This window comes from Cibotium barometz, chromosome 22 (assembly GCF_041138505.1).
Source record: "Cibotium barometz isolate CiBa-2024 chromosome 22, ASM4113850v1, whole genome shotgun sequence".
NCBI lineage: Eukaryota > Viridiplantae > Streptophyta > Polypodiopsida > Cyatheales > Cibotiaceae > Cibotium > Cibotium barometz.
Genome location: NC_141067.1, coordinates 38,768,219 through 38,780,105, shown reverse-complemented (window position 1 = coordinate 38,780,105; position 11,887 = coordinate 38,768,219).

The following is an 11,887-nucleotide window of genomic DNA, read 5'->3' as shown; positions in this document are numbered from 1 at the left end:
GAGACTTGAAAATTGTGCACTGGTGAGTGCTACTTGACCAAACTTTGCAAGCATGTGGGAGTGGTCCCCCAATATGCTTACAAAGTTTGGTCACCAACAACGGACTACGTTTCGGTATGATGGCATGTGGAAGAGGAATTTACAAATTAACAATGGAAATCCGTAGAGGGCCCAAAAATGGCCTCTCAATTCTCCTAATATGATTACACTTAGTTGACCATTTTTTTAAAAATAAAGTACATATTACACTTAGTGTACATATTTCCATAACATTTTATTAACATGTGAGGGTAATCTTTGATTAATCCCACTAATAGTTACTTAACCCAAGAGAGGCCTTCTTCAACCACAACGAGAAGGTATCAATCACACCTAATATTTGCATTCAATCTATCAAACCTTTAGGATTTGGTAGTGGTGCTAAAATTTGTTCCTTGTGATCATCCTTACAATTGCCTATTAGATTTATAATAATTTTGATTATGTCAGAGATGAGTTGGGATGCTAGGAAGCTGTTTTTTCTGGATTAGGATAAATTTCTAGTAGAGAGAGATAAACATAGTTTTAGAGAGAGAATTATTTTATTAAGCTTATTTCTAAATTTTGACTCAAATGTGTGTGTGAATGTATATATATATATATATATATACATACATGTATATATATATATCTATATATATATATATATACATACATACATGTATATAGATATATATATATATATAATGTATATAGATATATATATATATATATATATATATATACATACATACATGTATATATATATACACACACACACACACGTGTGTGTATGTGTGTGTGTGTGTGTATATATATGTATGTATGTATGTATGTACATACATACATACATACATACATACATACATACATACATACATACATATATATATATATATATATATATATATATATATATATATATATATATATATACACACACACACACACACACACACACACACATATACACATATATACATATACATATATATACATATACATATATATACATATACATACATATATATATATATACATATATATATGTATATATATATATACATATACATATACACATACATACATACACACACACATATATATGTGTGTGTGTGTGTGTGTGTATGTATTGTTGAGATGTCAAGCTCAACATGAGCTGACACTCACAAGTCGCCTACATTACTGTTTGACATTTATATCAATGTGGCGGGTTTGGTAGCGCGCACACTAACATATCTTTACCAGAGATTCTAGAGCTGGACTACACCACCTAGCGTGTTCACATTATGGACTACTTGTATATACTCTATTATGTGTGTTAGTCACTTATCTTCTTTGTAGACCTCTTTTGTTGTGTGAAGAAGAAGAAGAATTTTTAGCCTCACCTTGTGTGTTCTCTTCTAGGGTTTGTGTGAGTGTGGGTGTGCTTGCAAGAGAGCTCAAGCTCTCTTCTCCCCTGCATCTTTTCATGGTAACAGAGCTTGGTTCATGCTAAGGGATGAGTGACAAGCAAGCAAAGCACAGGAAGCGATATGAGTGTAAGAGCTTTATCTACTCTTCCCCCTTTATGTTAGCTATTACACCCTTGGGAGGCACTGGCAAACAAATTCCAATTGAGGAGCTTTTTTCACGTAAGAGGAGAGCTATAGGGTAATTTTTCAGCTGAAAACGCGTTTCGGGCGCATCTGGACCTCCGTTTTTTAGTTCGTAGGCGTTCACGAGGGAGCATTGCCGTTAAGTTTTGATTCTCTACAAACTCTGTTTTTGGAACTGCAAGAAGGGCGATTGGCTATGCAAACACTATGTTTACTGCAAAGAGGTCTCAAAGTAGCCATTGGGTGTATGTATGCAAATTGAGGTCACTGGTTGTGACAGTTTGGGTGTAGTATAGTACCGCTGCTGCTGCAGAGAATATAATAGTTTGTGTAGGTCAAGCAAGAGTGCTATTGTTGGTAAATTTATGTTACAGAAAAGATATCAAATGATGGAATAAACTAGATTGTTGCAGAGAAGCTTGACAAGAACAACGTCCATGCTTGGAGGTTTAGATTGACAAATTTCCTGATGGGAAAAGGTTACTGGGACTACATTGAAGGTGACCATGAGGAAGCACTAGAGATACCGGAGATTAATCCAAATGCTATAGATATAAAAGAGTTCAAGGATTGGAATCAAGGAGTAAGGAAAGTCATGTTTTGGCTTTCTATCAGCATATACAAGACACTATGATTGGGCATATACAGGATGCCAAGTCACTTAAGGAGGCATGGGACACCTTGAAGAAGTTGTATGAAACCAACACCAAGGCACGAAAGATTCATTTGAAGAATGAGCTTCATACTATGGAGAAGAAGAATATATTTGTGAATGATTATGCTTTGAAGATCAAGGGAATTGTGGAATCCCTTGCATCAATTGCTGTTTCTGTTGATGATGATGATAAAGTGGAAGTGTATCTACGTGGTTTTGAGCCATAATACAAGGCATTCAAGATGTCTATTCAGAATCGGGAGAACATTTCCAACTTCACAGATTTGGTGTCAATGTTGATTATTGAAGAGAAGAATTTGGGTGAAGATCAACAGTCTTCACACAAAACAAAAATAGTTCAGAGCAGCAGGCCTTCTACACAAGTTCAGGTAGAGAATGAGGTAAAGGTCGTGGGCATGGCCAAGGTGGTGGCCGAACAAGTAATCAAAATTATGGTCTCAGCAGCAACAACAGCCCCAAGATTCACAACAATAATACACAGGTGGAAGAGGCCAGTTTAGAGGCAGGGGGAGCCAACGAGGTCGTGGTAATTAGCAAAGACATCATAATGATAGGCGAGGCTATTTTTACCATGGTAATCCTAGGCATGTGCAAGTAGATTGCTATAAGAAGCAGAGTGACATGTAAAATGAAAAAGTGCAGCAAAACAACTATGCATCCTCTAGCAGAAATAATGAGGATAATGAGAGGTTGTTTTGCAACTTGTGGAGTGCTACAATTAGTCAAGGCTTCCAAATTATTAAAAGGGCTCAAAAAGAGGCAAGCTGTCTTAAGATGAATCCAGTAGACATAAAATGCAAGGCTAAAGAACCAGAGTGGTTAAGTGAGTATGCAAATGTGTTTCCTGAAGAGCTGACCGAGATGCCTCCGTCTTGCAAAGTAGATCATGAGATGTGTTTCCTGAAGAGTTGACTGAGATGTCTCCGTCTTGCAAAGTAGATCATGAGATCGAGTTAACCCTTGGAGCTCAGCCAGTAGCCCACCAGCGTGCATACAAAATGCCAGTCCCTGAAGCCATAGAACTTAAGGAGCACTTAAGACAACTATTAGAGCACGGATTCGTCAAACCCAGTGTCTCACCTTGGGGTGCACCCGTTCTCTTTCAAAAGAAGAAAGATGTAATGCTAAGACTCTATATTGACTACAGAGGATTGAATCAATTAAGACTCTGTATTGACTACAGAGGATTGAATCAATTAACAAGAAAGATGTAATACTAAGACTCTGTATTGACTACAGAGGATTGAATCAATTAACAATTAAGAATAAGTATCCTATTCCTAGAATTGATGAACTTCTGGATTGGTTAAGTGGGACCCAAATGTTCACAAAGATAGATCTCAAATCCGGGTACTACCAGATCAGAATCAAGGAGCGGGTTATCCCAAAGACAGCATTCGCTATGGGCATTATGAGTTCACAGTCATGCCGTTTGAATTGACTAATGCCCCGGCGATATTTAATCGTTTTATGCAGGATATTCTCAGAAAATATTTGGATGATTTTGTTCTTGTTTTCTTTGACGATATCTTGGTATACTCAAAGAATGCTACAGATCATGAAGATCATGTGCGCAAGGTCCTGGAAATCCTAAGGAAACACGAACTCTTTACCAAAAAGAGCAAGTGTTCTTTCTCCGTTGACTGGGTGGAATACTTGGGATTCATAGTATCAAGGGATGAGATTTCTCCTAACCCCGCAAAGATCCAAGCAGTCATAGAATGGCCAGAACCCAAGATAGTAAAGGAAGTCAGAGGATTCCTAAGTTAACCGGATGGTATAGGATCTTTATACCCAGGTATGCTCAGATAGCATCCTCTTTAACTAACCTTCTCAAGATGAGTACCCTTTTTCAGTAGACTACAATGTGTCAGAGTGCCTTTGACAAGCTAAAGATAGCCTTAGTAACCAACTCTGTCCTTAAGTTGCTAGATTTTACCAAACCCTTGGAGGTAGTTACTGATGCCAGTGGGTTTGCCTTAGGTGGTGCTCTTATGCAAGAAGGCCATGCAGTGGCCTATGAATCCAGAAAACTCAAAACACATGAGAGAAATTATGCCGTCCACCATGACTTAGAGTTACTCTCACTAGTTTATGCTCTGAAGTTTTGGAGACATTATCTTTTTAGGACAAAGGTTCACCTTGATGGCAGATCATCAAAGTCTGAAAAGTGGATCTTCACCCAAAAGGGATCTCAACATGCATCAAAGGAGATGGATGCAGACCCTGCAGGAATTCGATTGTGAAATTAAGTATCGATCAGGGAAAGAAAATGTGGTTACAGACGCGCTCAAAGCAGAAAAGCCTCCTTGCTTGCAATTACAGTGGTGTCAATCCCATTGATCCTCAATGAAGCAAATGAGAAAATCATGGAGGACAAATTCTTTTCCCCGATTGCTACCCTTTTGATACAGGAAAGGAAGACTCGTCAAAGGAAATGAGTCGAGTTCTTGGGTACAAATCGGATGAAGGATGCATGTATTATAATATTCGGCTATGTATCCCCAATGATGAGGAAATAAAGGGAAGAATTCTGAGAGAAGCCCATGATAGCCTGATATCTGGACATCCAGGGTTTATAAAAACCTATATGTCTATGAAGAAAAGCTTCTTCTAGGCTGGACTCAAAAAGGATGTACTTGATCATGTGCGGAAATGCTGAATGTGTCAGAGAGTCAAGGCAGAGAGAGTCAAGATGCCAGGGAAACTGTAGCCTCTAGACATTCCACAGATGAAGTGGGAAGAGTTGACTAAGTACAAGGTTTATTGGTTAAAAATTAAGAGATATTACTTAAAAATGAGATATTTTGGAGAAATGATGAATTTTTGACACCTTGGTAAGGAGGGGGAGACCTTTGAGGAAGGCACCTATTTCACACATGTGGATGCGTTTTTAATTCAAAAAAATTGTGATATTTTTATCTCTCCTCTCTCCTGGATCAAACTAGATCAAAATGGGAGCTAAATTGGTCCAAATCTTGTCCAAATTCAACCAAACTGAATCTGGAAAATTCTAGAACTTAGTTGGACTTAGTTAGTGGCCTCCCTCACCTATCAATAGACCCTCGTTCTTTTGTATTCTCATCCTTGAGCTATACCATGCCAGTATTACATTAAAATAATGATATTTTCTATTATCCCTTAAAAGTCTTCTACTTTTGGAGAGCTTGGAGCTTATCTCTCTCTTCAACAATCCTTGGAGCTTTCTTCTCAACATACTAAACCAATTGATTGGTTGGGGGCTTCTTTCTAAGATAAAGAAGCAAGCCAAATCAAGAGGTAAGAAGTAATTTCATGGTTTTCATTAATATTCTCAATGATTTCACTTCTCAACCCCTCTCAAGCTTGAGAAGTTTCTATTTAGTTGTTTTTAATGCAAATTAAGCTTTAGAAACTAAATAGAAACTTCTCAAGCTTGAGAAGTTTCTATTTAGTTATTTTTAATGCAAATCAAGCTTTCTCTAAGAGTTTTAATGATTAATCACAAAAAAGTTAATCTTTATGCTTAATTACGATGCTTTTTATGTATATCTCTCTCTCCCCAAAATAATGGTCATTCCTATGACTAATTCTTATTCAAATGGATGCTTCTCATTGATAAATTCTCAATTCAAAAATCAAACTCTATGCTAGTTAAGCTAGAGGTTAGAAAATGGCTTTTTTATGCTTTTATGCTAATAAAATTATAGTAAAGTTATGATTTAATTCCATAAATTGGATTTAAGTCTAAGGATAGTATTCTATCATATTTGTATTACAAAGTCTTATTCTTTCTAGAAATATTTAAAATTATCAGTAATAGCAGTGAAGCTATCGCAATTTTTTTAGAAATTAATACATAGCTCATTTTTATGCATAATGTGAAAAGAGGAGTTCCTACCATATTCTAGGATTCAATATCATATGCTAAAAGAATGATTTTTATCATATTCAAGGGAAACGCAATTAAATGGAAAAAGATAAATTTTTGGTATATTTAAATAATGGATATTTTTATTTAATTTAAAGATAAATTTTAGATAAATTTATTTTATGCATGAGAAATTTTTAAATGATAAAAGAGGAGTTCCCATGACATTTGGAATTCAATCATTTAAATGGTAAAAGTGGAATTCTTGGCACAATTGAAATAATGGATATTTTATTAAAGAAAAGAGGAATTTCAGATAAATTTATTTTATGATAAAAGAGGAATTCCCATGACATTTGGAATTCAATCATTTAAATGCAAAAAGAGGAATTCCCATGATATTTGAGATCCAAGAAATTAATAGAGTAAAAGAGAAATTTTTAGCATAATTCAAATTATGAGTATTTATCAAAAGTGGAATTTTGAGCATTATTAATTTTATTGGAAAATATGGGTAGAATTGATTTTTGTAAATCCCATGAATCTTTTACTCAAAAGAAGAATATTGAATATATTTCACTTGAGAAATTTGAGAAAGAATATGAAAATATCCATCGAGAAAAAGTACCTTTAACTAGGCCAAGCAATTGGCAAAAATTTAGAAAAGTCCCATCGATATCAAAAATAAAAAATGTTACTAAATGTGAATAGATGTGAATGCGATGTGATAAGATGTGAATGCGATGTGATAAGATGTGAGTGGATGTGATAAGATGTGATGTGATGTAAATGGATGTGATAAGATGATGTGATGTGATGTAAATGAATGTGGATGGTATGTGAGGTGATGTAAATGGATGTGGATGTGAATGAAGAGATGAGAATGAGATGTGAGGATATGTGAAAGGATGTGATGTGATGTAAATGGATGTGGATGTGGATGTGATAAGATGTGATGTGATGCATATGGATGTGGATGTGGATGTGGATGTGGATATGGATGAGATGAGATGTTAATGGATGTGATGTGATGTGATGTGAATCGGGATAGATGTGAATGGATGAGATGTGATGTGAATCGGGATAGACATGAATGGATGAGATGTGATGTGAATGGATGTGATATGATGTGATGTGAATCAAGATAGATGTGAATGGATGAGATGTGATGTGAATGGATGTGATGTGATGTGAATCGGGATAGATGTGAATGAATGAGATGTGATGTGATGAAATGGATGTGATGAAATCGAGATAGATGTGAATGAATGTGATGTGATGTAAATGAATGAGATGTGATGTGTGAAATGGATGTGATGTGAATCGAGATAGATATGAATGGATGAGATGTGATGTAATGTGATATGATGTGAATCGAGATAGATATGAATGGATGAGATGTGACGTGAATGGATGAGATGTGATGTGAATGGATGTGATGTGAATCAGGATAGATGTGAATGGATGAGATGTGATTGTTAGAATTTCGTGGTGCTCATGCTAGATCAAATATGTGGAGGAGAGAGACTCACAAAATACAAGAAAAGATCTTGCTTATTAAGTTGCTCAAAAGCTTCATGCTCATAAAATGCCTTCTAGCTCCACCTTTAAATAGGTGAGCTAGTGGACCATAAGTCCATTCACACACACCCTTCTCCTCCCCTTTTACATAACCTTAGTCTCTTAATACCCCCCCTCAATACCAACTATGAAAAAATTGGAATAGGTGGTATTGGACATAGGATGCCTTTATAACATTAGGCGTACAAGGTTAGGAATATAGGTGTGGTTACATTGAGATTTAAAACAATTTCTTAGTGGAGTTAGAGGCTGATATACAAAGTTAGCTTCTAACTCTTTGTTAGGACATTTGGAAGTGATATGTCCCGTTTGTTTACACTTGTTACATTTCATTTTGTTGGGATATTTGATCCAACAATTATTTGCCAAATGAGCCACCTTTTTGCAATGGACACATCTTACTTTGATCACTTGATGTGATAAAGCTTGTTCGATATTCGATGAAGTTGTTGCATTTGAAGATTCAACTCCTCCCTTTGGCCTCCTGAGACTAAGGTTATATAAAAGGGGAGAAGAAGGGTGTGTGTGTGTGAATGGACTTATGGTCCACTAGCTCACCTATTTAAAGGTGGAGCTAGAAGGCATTTTATGAGCATGAAGCTTAGTTTCTTAATAGTGATGTGAATGGATGTGAATGTGATGTGAATCGGGATATATGTGAATGAATGAGATGTGATGTGAATCGGGATAGATGTGATGTGAATCGGGATAGATGTGAATGGATGAGATGTGATGTGAATGGATGTGATGTGAATCGGGATAGATGTGAATCGGGATAGATGTGAATCGGGATAGATGTGAATGGATGTGATGTGATGTGATGTGAATGGATGTGATGTGATGTGATGTGATGTGATAGGATGTGAATCGGGATAGATGTAACTGGATGAGATGTGATGTGATGTGATGTGAATCGAGAAAGATGTGAATGGATGAGATGTGATGTGATATGATGTGGATATGGGTAGATGAGAATGGATGAGATGTGATGAGGATAGATGTGGATAGATGTGGATAGATGTGATGAGATGTAATATGATGTGATTGAATGAGAATGGATGAAGATGATGACAATACATATGTCTGGATATGAAATAAACAATGTGACTTGATGTAGAAGAATGTTGAATAATGAGAAATGATGTGATTGAATGAGAATGGATGAAGATGATGAGAATACATATGTCTGGATGTGGAATAAACAATGTGACTTGATGTAGAAGAATGTTGAATAACGAGAAATGATGTGGAACAATATGAAAATATGAGAGTTTGCTAGAAACTGTATTTATGACCTGTTTTTAAATGACTATTTTATGTCAAAAATGCTGGGAAAGCATTTTGACCATCTTGTGAATGAGGTCGTGGAGACCTAAGTGATAAAGTTGCAACAAGTGACGGAGAGTCAATGGAGGACGTCTCGCGTAGCAAGGTCGACCGAAGACCAGCCTCGGTTCGATTTAAATGGTGAGCTTCCAGTACGGTGGATGAGGGACCAAGGAAGCGGCCTATGAGTGAAGCGCTAGTCGACCTGCGAAGGAGCTTAGAGGGTGCTGACCATACGGTGCTCGGGCTCTGGGTCACTGAAGATACCCACGCGTGCATCGAGAAAGAAAAATGGAACAAGGTGTTAGAGTTTTTTTCAGAACTCGAGCATGGATCTGGTTGATTGTCCTTGCTGGTCCTCAATGGATGAGTCCATGGCTCTTTTATATGGATCTGCTAGTTGATCTTGTTGATCTTCAATGGAGAGTCCATCTGGATTTTCTTATGTGATTATATTGCCGGGTACTATGAGCTAGGAACTATTGAAAAAGCCCCTGAGTGAACAGGTGGTGAGCGTTCTGGTTGCCAATGATGCCATAGGTACACCGATGAAGGAATAATTGGAAATTAGAATTCAAGCTAGATATTTTGGAGGATTATGATCAGTGATATATGGTTTCATTAAAAGATTGTTTTAAAGACAACTGGATCTGTGAAAAAGGCAATTTCATATTGGGTGTGTAAGTGGTGTGACTATCTTGAACTTTGCTTGAAGCGCCGGCTAGGGGGGCTGGGAACTCATTTCCTTGGTACCCAGGACAAAACATAACCAAACTCCTATAAATGGATCCTATCACTACAGTGGTTGTGGGCGGTTGGCTAACCCATGGGACTGGATGGGGTTAGGCTGGACTGATGGAACCCTAAAATGAGACCCAATTCTGTTATGGTATGATAGATGAAGTAAATCCCGGATAGTCTTGTTCTATGGAAAAGAATCAACGGCTGTGCCTCTCGATGGAAAAGCGTTGGTCTCTATGATCCAAGTGCAAGTTTCTTCCTTGATGTGACCATGTGACTTATAGGCTCGGTCAAATCAGTTTGGTTAGGTAAGGCTCGTGACTACGTTAGAATAAAAATATCTTGGAGGAATCGCCCGTGTTTTCTGGGCGAGGGAAGTTTTTTTAGGTTCGGTTTTGGAAGAACCGAGGGATTAGTCTCTTGCTCGGATATCCATGGGCAAGGCCCCGCTCTGCCCTACACAAGAAGTACTACTTTCGCTACTAGCACCCCCGATTTCGTTGCGCAGAGGGGACAGGGATCTTTCATTGCTAGTAGCATATACATGATTCCCGATTAAACTAGTTTGAGAAAAGGCATGCAGGCAATCCTTACAATAGCCACCTAAGGTGGCCTTCTTCCAAATCTCTCTATAGAAACCCAAAATTTTATTGGAAGAGTTAGGATTTCCATGAATTTAGCTACTCTACACCAATGAAAATCAAAAAGGAAATAATCACAAAATCAAAGCACATGGGCATCTGCTTTGACATTTCTATTTTCAAGTTGTCAAAAAATAAGGGAAAAATAGTGGTAATAACCTTACCTATCCAACAGCCATCGCGCCTACCTGGGGGCCTTGAAATTTATTCGTCAAAATGTAGGCAGGGTGTACGGTTAGGGTGAGATTTGGTCAGGGCTTCATCTATATGGCCATCTTGCGAGATCAGGCCCTGGGGGCCTCCCTGTTAACCCATGACGGACATTGAGACATACTATGTTTTACGTCATTAATTTAAATATTCTGAGTCATGGGCCGGTCTTGTCGGTACCATATGTTAAGGATGAAGGGATTGGGTGATTGCCGATGAGAGGCGCACCTTGAATATCAGTAGGATAAGGGTTAGGGTCGGCCGGCCATGTATGGGCGCCCAAGTGTGAACGGCCAAGTCACCTATAAGAGTCAAATGTAACCCTAAAATCCTTATTCTCATGTGTTGTGAATACAAGAGTGCTCTTGCCTTATCTCTTTGGTTTCCTTCTCCTGCGTGTGTGAGAGAGAGAGAGAGAGTGAGAGAGCGATCGAGCACTGTGTAGCGGCACGGCGGCGGAGAGGCGGTAGAGCGGCGACGGCGGCTCCTCCTTCACGGCTGCGACATGGGAATCCTTCAAGGCGGCGGTTGAGCGGTGAGTGACACACCCTTTGGCATTCTGTTTGAGCTTCCTTCCCTGGTTGTATGCTTGCAGCCATTCATGGCTCGCATACGGTGTCCGGCAAGTCCCCAGCTAACGACCTGTGCGGCAAAAGCGCACACTCCCCCATGGTGAAACCAAGGGGTCCGGTTTGGGCACCCCCAAACCGATTTCTAAGCAATCAAAACCCGAGTCACATCGCTCCTCAAGTGGAAGGCTCGTCACCCCAAATTAGGCCATCAGTACACGAAATGCAGTGTCAAGTGGAGGGCTCGACATCCCAAGCGAATCCATCAAGTAGCCCAAGGTATGCAAGGGGCCTGGCAGTCGTTAGTCGAGATCCGGGATATCATACAAGAAAGCTGCCATGCACCCCCTCCTCTGCATGGGTTCCACATGGCACCTTACCCATACTTAGGTTTAGATAACCTAACATTTGGGCACTTCTAACCTTCTTCGGAGAAGTTGCTAGATTTTCGTACAGTCTTCAACCCTAAGTATGGCCTTCTAGGCGAGAACACCCAAGGTGGAGATAGAATCAGACATAGAAGAACCATCAGAGTCCTCTCTGATGAGGAGCGATAGAATCTCCTCAACTTTCGAGGTGGATGAGATCCAACGGATCAACCAGGCTCTCACAAGGGCGAACAATGGCAAATTTCTAAAGCTGTAGCAAAGAGCAACGAAGAGGGAGGAGACTATTAT